We start from the raw sequence: 13,504 nt of genomic DNA on the forward strand, positions 1-13,504 counted from the left end.
AATAGATTCATTTAAATACTGCCAACAGAATGAGTCATAGCAAATCACTTCGAAAATATTTTGAATGATATTGGTAATCTAGGGAGGAAAACAAAACAATAAAAAATTATATTTGCAAGGTGTATTTTTAATTTATTTTTATTTTTATTACAAGTGTTTATTTAAATTCTAGTTAGTTAACATATATGGTAAAATTGGTTTCAGAATTGAATTTAACGATTCATCACTTACATACAACACCCAGTGCTCATCCCAACAAGTGCCCTTCTTAATGCCTATCACCCATTTAGCCCACTCCCCACCAACCTCCCTCTTTCAGCCCTCAGCTTGTTCTCTATAGTTAAGAGTCTCTTACAGTTTGCTTCCCTCACTTTTTCCCCTCCCCCTATGTTCATTTGTTTTGTTTCTCAAATTTCACATATGAGTGAAATCATATAGTATTTGTCTTTCTCTGACTGACTTATTTCGCTTAGCATAATACAATCTAGCTCCATCCATGTCATTGAAAATGTCAAGATTTCATTCTTTTTGATGGCTAATATTCCATTGTGTATATATACTCAAAGGATACAAAAATACTGATTTGAAGGAGCACATGCACCCTGATGTTTATAGCAACATTACCAACCATAGCCAAACTTTATAAAGAGCACAAATGTCCATCAACTGATGAATGGATAAAGAATATGTGGTATATATATGCAAAGTGTATTTTTTAAAGAATATTTTCCACAAGTTCTTCGCTTTGCTTTTAAAAATATGACCTACATGTTCAAATGACTTTTTTAAATATGAAAAAGTGCTCCAGATATCTTAGTAACTATCATCAGCACTGAGCATGAGTTTCAGTATATCATAGATGTTATGTGGTCAAAACAGTATGGTACCAGCACAATAAAAGATATATAGATCAATGGAATGGAATAGAAAGCCTGGAAATGAACCCACAAATGTATGGTCAATTAATCTTTGACAAAGCAGGAAAGGATATCCAGTGGGAAAAAGACAGTCTCTTCAACAAATGGTGTTGGGAAAACTGGAAAGCAACATTCAAAATAATGAAATTGGACCACTTTCTTAGACCATACCCCAAAATAAATTCAAAATGGATTAAAGGCTTAAATGTAAAGGCTTGAAACCATAAAGATCCTAGAAGAGAACACAGGCAGTAACCTCTTTGACATCAGCCATAGCAACTTCTTACTAGGTATGTCCCCTGAGACAAGGGAAACAAAAGCAAAAATAAACTATTAGGACTTCATCAAAATAAAAAGCTTCTGCACAGCAAAAGAAAAAATCACAAAACTAAAAGAAAGCCTACAGAACGAGAAAAATATTTGCAAATAACATATCTGATAGAGGGTTAGTATCCAAAATGCATAAAGAACTTATAAAACTCAACACCCAAAGAAATGAATAATCCAATTTAAAAATGGGCAGAAAACATGAACAGACATTTTTCCAAAGAAGAAATATGGATGGCCAAAAGACACATGAAAAGATGCTCAACATCACTCATTATTAGGGAAATACAAATCAAAATTACCAAGAGATATCACCTCATACCTGTTGGAATGGTGAAAATTAACAACACAAGAAACAACAGGTGTTGGCAAGGATGTGGAGAAAGGGGTACACGCTTGCGCTATTGGTGGGAATGCAAACTGGTGTAGCCACTCTGGGAAACAAACAGCATGGAGGGTCCTCAACAAGTTAGAAATGGAACTACCCTACAATCCAGCAATTGCACTACTAGATATCTACCCCAAACATACAAAAATACTAATTCAAAGGGATATATGCACCCTGATGTTTATAGTAGCATTATCTACAGTAGCCATACTATGGAAATAGCTCAAGTGTCCATCAACTGATTAGTGGATAAAGAAGATGTGATATATATATTCAATGGAACGTTACCCAGTTATCAAAAAAAAAAAAGTCTTGCTACTTGCAGAGACATGGATGGAGCTATAGAGTATAATGTTAAGCGAAATAAGTCAGAGAAAGACAAATATCATATTATTTCACAAATATGTGGAATTTAAGAAACAAAACAAATAAGGGAAACAAAATAGGGAGGCAAGCCAAGAAACTGATTCTTAACTATAGAGAACAAACTGATAGCTAACAGAGAGGAGGTGGGTGAAGGATGGGAGAAATAGGCTATGGGGATTAAGGAGCGCACTTGCTATGATGAGCACCGGCATTAGATGGAAGCGTTGGATCACTGTATTGCACACCTGAAACTAATATTACACTGTGTGTTAACTAACTGGAATTCAAACAAAACTTCTAAAAAAATTCCAAAGCCTAAAATTACATGACATATTATACCATACAAAAATAATTGATAGGAAGTAACTTTATAGAGAGAAGCTGTATTTTCTAATTATGAGGTGAAATAAGCTGCTTGTTTGATTTCTTCAAATTAATTTGACAATTTTAGGGGAGTGTTAGAGAAATCTTTCTGTCTCTCACTCTGGATTAGTTGTTTTTTAACCAAATAAGCAGATTACAGCTAAACCTCATGTTTTATTTTATTTAACTATAACCACGATGAGATGATCAACTGTTATTTTATTTTACATAGAGATATGTTTTATAAAAGTACTCATTAGATTGGATAGTGGTATGAATAGTAGCTGTTAATCTCATTTTCTTACTTACATTGGAAATAAAATGGGAAGGACTGCATAGTTCTCTTTTCTATGTCACAGTTGTCTTTGTCCATTAGGGCTGCTATAACAAAATACCACAGTCTGTGTAGATTATAAACTATAGAAATTTATTTCTGAAAGCCAAAGTCTGAGATGAGAATGCCAAAATGGTTAGATGAGGGCCCTGCTCTGTTATACCAACTTTTCTTTGGATACTTACACAGAAGGGACTGGGGAGTTCTCTGTGGTTTCTTTTATAAGAACACTCTTCTGCCTTGACCTATGCATCTCCCAAAGGTCCCACCTCCTAACAAATACCATCACCATTAGTGATTATAATCACCTCCTAAACTATTAAAATTTCAACATATGAATTTGTGAAGGGACAAATTCAGACTATAGCAACAGTTTAAATCAATGCACTAAGTAGTTCTACTTTATCCACCCCAGTTTAGATAGATTTGACATATAATCATACAACAATGGTTCTAATAAGTTTAATTTAATTGAACAATAACTTGAGTATCGTAATAAAATGTGTAAGAATGTTGAGTAGAATAATGGTCAAAGATCACAAATTACAGCTTTTCTTGACAATTTTATATAGTATTGTTTATGATGCTACTATTTTTACTCTTACCTGCATTTTTTAAAACACAGATCCATAACACAATAAAAAAAAAAGTGAGTTTCATCTTAGGTTCATACCTTAGGAAGTGAAATCCCAGCTCGAATATTCAGATTAATTGGCACTTAGAGTTATTTGCTTAAAGGTACCACCAGGACATTTATAATAGCTCCACACAGTTATTGGTAGGGGAGATAGAGAAATGCCACTTTCCTGTTGATGACTACTTCAAATTTAAAGATGCATTACACTTGGTTTAAGATTAACACCTTGAAAACACTATAGATGCAAGTTAATTATAAACATAATATTATTTTTATTTTCCAAACATCAGAAGTTTGACTTTCATATCAGACTGAAGTTTTAAATTGAGAACTTGAGTAAAATTCATGTTTATTTTATCAACAAATTTTCATGGTACTGTTTTCACACTGTGTGAACTACATAATAATCAAATACTTCATATCCTACTTTCAGGGGTAGTAATATCATGCACCCAACAGTGTGCATTTGATTTAAACTGCAATTGAACATATTTGAGAAACAATCTGTTGTAGAATCACATGTACAATTTCAATGTTGAAAACTTCTATTCTGAGAAAAATATATACTTCATAGGGCCACAACTTCAAACATAGAAAGAAAATTTTGAAAACTATATGACACTACCGGTAGGTAGATGATGTGTCACTATTTCTTTGAAGTTGATACATAACTATATATAACTATACAACTATAGTTTTAGTTATATATATATATATATATATATATATATATATATATATATATATAAAACTAGTTCTACTGCTACAAAAAGAAGACAAGATGGGAAGTAGTATTCTGTAACATTGAAATTCAAACAAAATCCATTTAAAAAGACCGTGAAATTGAGGTGTAAATGATATTTTGACTCTTTAATCTTGAAAAGTTTTAATTATTTAACGTCAAAAAATTTATTTGTAGTAAGAGTTTTTGAAAGATTATGAAAAGCATGCTTTATTCTGTGTCTGTGCCTTGAGGTAGTAATGAACATAAAACATCCAGATACTCATTTATTTATCAATACATATTTTGAATGCTTGTTATATACAAAATATTCATTTGATTACTATTAGGATAAAAAGTTCAATCGACCATGCACATCTCCAGTAGAGATCGCAGCTAAGTAAGGAAGAATATAAGCCTATATAAACTAAAACAAAGGGGGGGGGTGTCTTAACAGAAGCATATTGACAGATGAAATGCTGTGGAATTTCAGCTAAAGTAGAAATATTTGTATTTGAGTGACCAGGGAAAGCTTAATTGAGAAACTTACACTTGAAACCAGGAAAGAGAGAACTTTGTTGAATCATGGGAAAATGGGGAGTAAAAATACTGAAGTCAATGGAACAATGATTAGAAAATATATAACAACAAAATATTTGGCCCAGACAGAGAAATAATAGATTACCATATGTTTAATAGTAGAATATACATCCTTTCTCCCAGGAATTATCTTGAGGTCCAGAACAAACATATTCTACAATTGATAAATTTAAATCATCCCCTTTTTTATGAAATAACTCATATTTTTAAAAATGATTTTAAAGAAGTAAAAGAAACAAAGTTTGCTAATTGAGGATATAGAAGACCCTGAAATTGGTTTTGCATATTACCCCATTATACATTCACAAATTTTTAAAGCATGTCTGACCACAAATAGATATCAGACATTTTAAAGTTTAAAAATATGGCAATTTATTATTTCTTCCTGGGCCAAAGATTTCCTTGTTGCTATATGCAACAGGAGAGGGAAAGAGAGATTACAGAAAAAATTTTAACCACAATTTCGCATATCTCTTACACGTGGAATAATAATAATTGGATATTTTCCTTGACGTTAAGGTCTCATAAAAAAAACACTGGATTTTTGGATCCAATGTTTATATTCTATGTTTCAAATTTATAGGTATTTCAAATTAATTCTGTTTTGCTATATAGATATTCCTGTTCATGTTCTTGTGTGTTTATAGTTCTTCACCATTTGAGTCAACTCTTGAAAGAAAAACAAATGTTAACTAATTGGATAATTGAATAAAACTTTTTAGATCAATAATTGAATAAAAACTTTTTAAAAATGGATAATTAGATCACTGCATTTCTTGAGAGATAACCTCATAATAACGCAAATTTATTAGTAAAACAAAATGTAGGATTCAGTTTTAAACACTGCAGTCGTATAAAAATCTTTTATTAAAAAGAAACATGCAGAGTTGTTGTTTTGTTATATTAGCACCTCAGAAAATCCTATCTAAGAAAATGTATTACTAACTAGTAATTCTAAAAATAATTGCATTAAATTTGATCTCATGAAGAATTCATAAGATCTAATTTAACATTATTTCTGTTTTTGAAATGCAAGTTTTTTCATGCTGGTTTATAATGAGTTTGCAAAATAGAAATAATAAACTAATATAAATTCGCATTTGAAATTAAAGTTTGAAACAATGCTTTAGAATAGTAAAAATATAACATTTTATAACTACCTTGAAAGAGCGTTTGTACATTTTTGGCCTTTTTGTTTGTTTGGTTTCTTGTTCTGTACTGAAACGTGTACTAAATCTGAAAATATATAGATTGGTTTCCTTGGGGAAGTGTATATATCATTGTTTTTAAAATAACATGGCCTCTATAAGAGGTCATGAAAAACAAAATGACTACATTTTATATTTATTTATGTTTTTACATCAATTGTTCAACAAAAATTAACAAAAACATGTTACTTTGATATATTTTTTAAATCAAATTATTTTTAGTTTCTTCAAGATAGTCTTTAGACTCTTCAATATAATTTTTAGTCTCTCCAATATAGTCTTTAGTTTCTCCTATGTAGTCTTGAGCTCTCAGAGCATTTTCACATGTCTAGAAGACCCAAATGAAAAACATGTCTCACTTCCTTGCTCTGAAGTTAAGAGACTTTCCTTATTTCCTTCTTACCCTCTGCCTTTAAAACCTTTCTTCCTACTGGATCCTGTAGTCTTTCCATATTGTTGACTTTTATTTTGTCCTGGTTAGATTTAGAGTGCAAACAACTGCTTAGGATACATTATTGATGTAATACCCATTCAGGAAAATATTCTGAAGCCCTGTACTATGCAAGCAGCTAGGAGATGTCACATGACTGCCTACTGGAGGTTTGTAAGATAATTCTACCACTCCCACACGAAGAACACCAATGCATGCTCACACTTGCATGGACATCTTCACCACCACCGCTCTTCTAATTGGGAAAGGCATCATACATTAGAAAGATCATCACACATTTATACATCTTCTATCATGTTTATATGGGTAAGATAAGTTTTCATAAGTCCCAGATTGGGGAAAAGAAAGAAATCTCAGTAAGTGAAGTAAAGAAAACATATTATATGAAAAATTTAACATGCCATCAGAAACGACCTTGATAAATTTTTAGGTGCAATCAGTCTTCTTGTCTGTAATTCTTCTGAGCTTCAACATTGATTTCTATAGATTTTCTAGTAGACAATGAATTTTAAGTTGTGCCAATAGTAGTTGGCACAGAGTTTTATCAAATGATTAGGTGTTTTCACATTTTTTATTTGAACTCTCATTGTACCTTCAAGTTATATTTTTACTCCCTAGTTAAAAAACCAAAGGATCTAGTCCTAAAGGTTTTCATTTTTGTTGTTTTTGGGGGGGGGGGTTGTTTGTTTATTTTTGCAATCTTTGCATTTCCCCTCTCTTGAGGATATGGTGAGGGAGCTCTGTAACTTTGTAAAAGTTGAGGAAATCACAATTAAATAATCCTCTAAGATATGTTTCAGGCTGTCCCCATATTCCTCAGAGAATCCATGTTTAAGGTAAGGGTTTGAATGCAAAACCGTTAATGTTCCATAACATTATAAAACATTAAAACTAGAAGGGATCAGAAAAATAATCTTATCCCTTTTCCCTTGTGTTATCTGAAAGAAAACAGTTTCAAAGTGACAGAATCTAGCCCAGTCACAATGTCTGTTAGCAACTGTAGATGGACAGAAACCTAGACCTCCTGATCTAACATAACTTTCTGCAGCTAATTGGATATGGAATCTTTCATATGTCATAGTAGCGATGGTGCAATAATACATCATCTACCTTGATTAATGACCATTATGAAAGGCCTGCTTAACACAATGGAAATAAATGCAGCAAGCAGGTTTATTAAATTTTAAAAGCTGCAATGCCTATCTATGATTTGCATTAGTGCAACTATGGTCTTTTTAATCTGTTTCTGTTATATTTACCAAGTCTGTAATACCTGGTTATTTCGGTTGGTCATGAAGAAGGAAAAAAAAAAAAAAACCTCAAAGATGAATAATTATGTTGGAAAAGTATATAGTTACAGAGAAAAAAGTTGTTCATATGTCAGAGAAAAATGTATCCATGTTGTGTGCATGTGTGTGTTGAATTTATATGTGGAATAAAGGAAAATATCCCCATATGTTTATTTGGAAATACTAAAAGAATAAAAAGTAAAGAAGGACTGAAAAGAAAGACACTATTTGGCTCTTTAAAGTGAAAGTGATATTAATTTTAGACATTTATAAGAGCTCATTAACATTTACAACTAATTATAATGGCACCTAATTTTTTATTATAGCTTTTATTTTTCAAAAGCCTTTATTTTATAATCACCATCCTAATTTGTTCCCACAATAGCTGTGGGAAATAGTCAAAGGAGATTTTATTTTCTCCATATTACTGATGAGACAAAAAGGTCAAATGGTTAAGTGGTTTGCCCAAACAAATAAACTAAGTTGCTTAGATCTTTGACCTGTAATCATGTAGAATATATCAAATTAACAGTTTCATTCATTTTCAATACCAAATTCTTTATAAAAACACAACCATTTGTAACTCACATGGTATGATTGCTTACTATTGTATATTGCAAATCCTTCATTGTTGGTTTATCTATTCCATTTCCTGTATTCCAAAGAAACCTTCCTTAAAAAGCTACTTTCACCATGAATTTTTACCAAATGCATTTTATTAATTGCACACTACTACCTATAAAATATAGCCAAACAACCTAAAGTCCTCCATGCAATCTGAGATCCAATATAATACATGAAAATAGAACTGATCTTAAAAGCAGTAAATATCAGTATATACCAAGGTCTACTAAGTATGTACAAATATGACACCATTAACATATCTTAGCAGTAATTACAAATAAGTTGATTTTATTATAAAAATACCTGCCATTCCCAAATCAATTCTTATTCATACATATAGTTAGTTCCTGGAGCCAATGATAGAACTTGGGTTGGCCATGCTGTATTAATCCCAGTTTATAGTGTGAGTGTAGCAATTCAGTGTTTTCACTAAGATGTGGATGTATAGTCATGTTTAATTGTTCTGCATGAGGGCACACTACATTATCAAAACTCAGCAACCTTTTTGTTGCTACATTCCAGCTTCTTGAATCATCCTGGCTATAGATTATGACTTATTTTTCTCTCTACCTTAACAACACCTAGTTTCTCTATTTCATTATAGAAGCTTTAGTTTGGATAGTTGCACTCCCTGGCCCAGTATTAGCCTCCTCCCTTTCAGCAGTGATCTTATCCAAGCCATCTCCATTGCTCTAGAATATATGATTTCATAATATTCATTGAAAGTGCTGAATTCAGTCAGGTGCACTCATTAAGACACAAAGCTTTACATTTTTAATGTGACTTCCCAGCAATGCTATTCACCTTGACAATACTTTATGCAGATCCATGGCTTTTACATTTACCTTTGGGAGTTAAGACACTTTTGCTTTCAGATATTAAATTTCTCATCTGATATAAATTAAAACATTTATCTAAAATCTAATTTAATCTGAATCTCCTCCTACCAGCTCAGGCCTGTCTGGCAAAAAACTGAAATTATGGGGATAATTATTACTGACCACAATGTTATTAAACTAGAACTCAAGAACAAGATAATTAGAAAATATGTAACTGCATGGAAGTTTTAAAAAAAAGATATAAATAATCCACGAATAATAGAAGAAATAAAAAAGGAAATTAAAACATGTTCAACTTTTCAAACAACAAAACATACATTAAGATAACAAGGTATGGGATTAGCTTACAGGAATCAATAACCTTCATTACACTAAAAATAACCAGTTAGAGGATTTAATTGTAGGGAAAGGTCATTTACAATAGAAATAAAGAAGACAAATATAGTTAGGAGGAAGCTAATATAACAAAAAATATGCAAACATGTAAGGAAAACTCTAGGACACTCTTAGCAAATACACAAGTAGAATTAAATAAAAAGATACTTTTTGTAGATAACTAAATGTTATAAAGATTTAAGTGCATGAGGGCACACTACATTATCAAAACTCAGCGTTTAAAAAATAAATAGAAGTTTTTTATGGTCCTGCGCAAATTGATACTACTCAAAATAGACAAATAAATATGTAAGAATAGTTTTTTAAAAAGATGAGGAATATACAAGTAGGCTACCCCTACCAAATATTAAAACAGATTATAAATAACATGTTGAAAACTAAAAAAAAAAAAAAAAAAAAGCAGATTATAAATAGTGGAACATTAATGGCTCCTCTAACTCTTCATTAGTTGCGTTTTTGCCATGGCAGTCAATTAAATTTTTTTTTCTGATCTTTTCACAATTTTCTTTAAAAATTCTAAGTAACTCTTGAGTCACAGAGAAATTATTTGGATAGAGCAACTGACTGTGTGATGTTCTCTCTTATGACTATGGGTGAGGTGCAGGTAATGGGTAAGAAAACCAAAATGATTTTGTTTTGGACAGGTTAGATTTGAGATTGTCATTAAAGAATCCAAGTTACAATGTAGCAAATACAGTTCTATATATAAGTGTAAAGTTTAGAAGAGAAATTTAGTTGGAGATTAACATTTTGTAGTCATCATTTCAGATGGAGTGTATAAAATTGGACACAGATGAGATAACTAAGGGATTGCATCACAAAGAAAAATGAGAATTGAGATTACGCCCTGGACAATTCACGATTCAATATTTTGTGGTTGGGGAAAGTAGAAAAAGCTAGCAAAAGAAAATGAGAAGTAGGAAGAGGAAAACTAGGAGGGTGTGATATTTCAATGAAATTCCTACTTCAGTACTATACTTTCTCTGGAGCTTTTCTTTCAGTACATAATAAAATGGATAACTCTTCTCTCTATCTCTGTCTCTCATCCTTCCACCATATGTGTCTACGTATGTATGTCTGTGTGTGCTGAATAACGTAGATGTTAATGTGTCACTGTCAAAAATGTTTTATAACCGCTCTACGATGCTTACTTCCTAAATCTTGCATAATTTCTCCTTTAGCTGAAAACTTTTATAACAGTCTCTAAGGAACTGAATGTATTCTCTTTTATTACTTTATGCTCAGTTTTCCTCTTCTTAGATACCGGAGTAAGTGAACATTGTTGGATAATCTTGATACATCTCTCCCATTTTCATTTCATAAATGGGCATGCACCTAACTAGAGGGTTCTTTTTATTGTTTCCTTCTTCAGTGGTTTATGCCATGGGCCAATGTTCTTCAAAGTATACTTGCTTTCCCTTTGTGTATCATGGCGTAAATGTCAAATGCTCTTGCCACTTATGTATAAATTGGTTACATCTTCCAGAAAAGACAATTTAAGCATGAAGTTAGTTTGAATTTTATGTATTCAACATATATGCTAGTATGTCTTTGGAAACAGAAAAACTATACTCATATTTTATGTATTAATATATCACTAGTCTCCAAGATTGATCATTTGGGCATAGCATGTAATAGATACAATATTTAAGATGCCTTAAAAATAACATAAGAGTCTTCACAGAGCATCCCATATACATGCCAACTAATATTCTCAAATCATCAGTGTTTATCAAAGGACATCATAAAACTGATTTTAGGTAAAATCCACAACAGAAAATTTACATCTTAAGGAAGAAAATTATCTTGTAACAATTTCTTTTAAGCAGCTTAGAAATCTTGCTCCAAAGAAAATATGACTTATATGGTCCTTTACTACTAATTTTATATGATTATGGGAATATTAATTGTATTGCATATATTGTATGTATTATACATAATATACATACATTTTAATCATATAATTATTAATTGCAATTATATATAATTATGAGTTATAATTAAGATCAAATTAAATTTTTCATTAGAAAATTTGTGTTTATATGCATAATTTCATTTTTAATGGTGATTTATATAACTATGGGTATCCCTTTATACATTTAATATTGAAATATTTTACATAGATGGTAGGTTTAGCATCAAATGGAAATGAAGGTAAACTGTCACTAAGATTAGCAATCACCAGTTCCTAATTTTTTTGTAGCCATAGATGCTTCTATTTGTATGCCTACATACATACATACATATTATGTGATACAATTTCAGAGGTTTTGGGGGGTGGGGACAGGAACACATTAATTTAAAGTGAATCCAAACATATGGATACTTTATTTTTTTAATAAAATTGACAGACAATCATTGAAGATATATTACATCTAAACGACAGTATTTTCTATTAGGAATACAAATATGAGTAAACTATGGTCCCTGAGCTCAAAGACATCAAAATTAAGGGGATAATCATTGTATGTAACTAACCATATCTCATAGTTATTAGGCCTGTGCCAGCGATACCGACAGAAGCAAAAATAATTAGTTCTTTCTTTGACATTAGGAATGGCTTCCAAGAAAAGGCAGGTCATGAAAATGAGTATCATTTCACTAGTCTGAAAGAGACAGAAGAGAAATGTGAAAGACCATGAGTCAAGCAGATATACAACTAAATGGGGACAGTACTTTCTTTATATTTGCATCATTATGGACTAATATAGTTTGGGGGCATTAAACAAATATTAAACAGAAGTTTAATGTGTTAAGGTTGGAGGCTCACTAAGACAGAAATAGAGGAAAAAGATTGGGAGGGGAGTTGGTAAAATGAATGTTGAAATGACACAAGACTTAAGAAAGTAAATTAAGGAGAGGCTTTTATTGCCTTTAAACTCTATTTAAAAAATACAGACTCTTTCCTGCAGGCAACGTGAAGTTCTGGAAAGTTTTAAACTGTGCTTTACAATGTTTCAATCTGTGAAATATTTAGGAAAAGAAAGTGACAACATGGCTTGCATATTACAAGACTTTATGTGTAAAGGAGGCTCTTAGTACTTTCAGCGTGAGAATAGGCAGAGTAGATAAGAGGAAGATGGAGAAAGTAGAGTCAATACATGTATTTTCAGAGAAAATCCACAGATTTTTGTCCAAAACATTGAATTCCTTTACTTAACAAACAGTTTATTAATCTTTATAATATACAAGAAAATACAGTCTACAGTGGTTGTATAAGATTAACCGCTATCCTCAAGGAACTAACAATCTATTAAAAATTTATGAGCCATCGGTCGGTTAAGCATTTGCCTTCAGCTCATGCCATGATCTCGGGGTCTTGGGATTGAGGCCCGCATTGGACTCCCTGCTCAGTGGGGAGTCTGCATCTCCCTCTCTCTCTGCCCCTCTGCCCTGCTCATGCACTCGCTCTCTCTCTCTCTCTCCTCTCTCTCTCGTGCTATTTCAAATAAATAGATAAAATCTTTTAAAAAAATTATGAGCCAGAATCTCAAATTATATTTTAAATTGACTTCAGTCAGCTATATTCCAATCTAGGCATTTCCATTTTGAGGACTTTTAGAATGCAGATTCTTCTTTTTATAATATTTCCTTTATGTACCTGATCTTTAAATTGTATCTGTAATCCTTTAAAAATGCAGGAGCATAATAATAAATACTGCCTTATCCTTATAAAGTAACATAATAAAATGCCATGCACATCCACAAAATAATGGAAAACATATAATTAGTCCAATTTTGCAAGGGAAGCAAACAGGTAATGATTTTTGAGAGTTTTTCTTCTTTATGCACGCTTTAGTGAATGCTCTTGTATTTTTAAACACCATATAGGTATGGTATCACTTACGTGAAAAGGTTAGAACATTTGAAAAATGTTTGTGTGTGTGTGTGTATATATATATACACACACATATATATACACACACATATATATATACACATATATACACACACATATGTAGTGTGTGTATATATATACACACATATATATGTAGTACACATATATATATAACTTCTTACATAGAATATGTCTGTATACACATT

This window comes from Ursus americanus, chromosome 4 (genome assembly GCF_024610735.1).
Source record: "Ursus americanus isolate L20-20 chromosome 4, mUrsAme1.1.p, whole genome shotgun sequence".
Classification (NCBI taxonomy): Eukaryota; Metazoa; Chordata; class Mammalia; order Carnivora; family Ursidae; genus Ursus; species Ursus americanus.